Here is an 820-nt window from a genome sequence, read left to right on the forward strand (position 1 = left end):
AAACTATGGACTTTAAAATATACTTGTGGCTTCCCAAAGCATGGGAAAGCAGGCGGAGGGTGGGTGGGGGGGGGGGGGGGGGGGGGGGGGGGGATGAAGGAGCAAGAGAGCTGGCCTCACCGAGGTCTGGTGTTCTTCTCAGAGTGGGCTGCTGCTTTTCCAGGCCTTTTGAAGTGGTGGCTCTGCAGGGGGTAATGTAATTCCAGCACCAGTGGGAGAAGAGATAGCTTTTTCAAGAGAAAAAGGGAGAATGGAGAGAATGGGTTCTTCCCTAGTGGAAGGTGCAACTTGTATATAAGACATAGATGCATTAAACTTGGGTAAAAGACTTTATTTTTCCTTGGTTCTAGCTTAAAATATTGAACAATATACACAATGTAACCTTTGTGTAACATTACTTCATTCTAATGATCGATTGTAATTTAGTGATTTTTTTATTTTTTTCTTTCTGTGTTTTTTGTATAGACCTGATAATGGAGACAGTTACTCCGAAACAGGTAGTCATAACAAAATAAAGGATGTTTTTATGTACAAGTGCTGGTTTTACTCTCTCTCTCTCTTCTCTCTCTCTCTCTCTCTGTAAATATATATATATATATATATATATATATATATATATATATATATATGATTAGATAGATAGATAGATAGATGATAGATAGATATTTATAGATATATATTATATATATATAATATATATATATATATATATATATATATATATATATAGATATATATATATATATATATATATTATAATATATATATATATATATATATATAATATAATAAGAATAGATAGATAGACAGATATATATAT

Source organism: Macrobrachium nipponense, chromosome 9 (genome assembly GCF_015104395.2).
Source record: "Macrobrachium nipponense isolate FS-2020 chromosome 9, ASM1510439v2, whole genome shotgun sequence".
Taxonomy (NCBI): Eukaryota; Metazoa; Arthropoda; class Malacostraca; order Decapoda; family Palaemonidae; genus Macrobrachium; species Macrobrachium nipponense.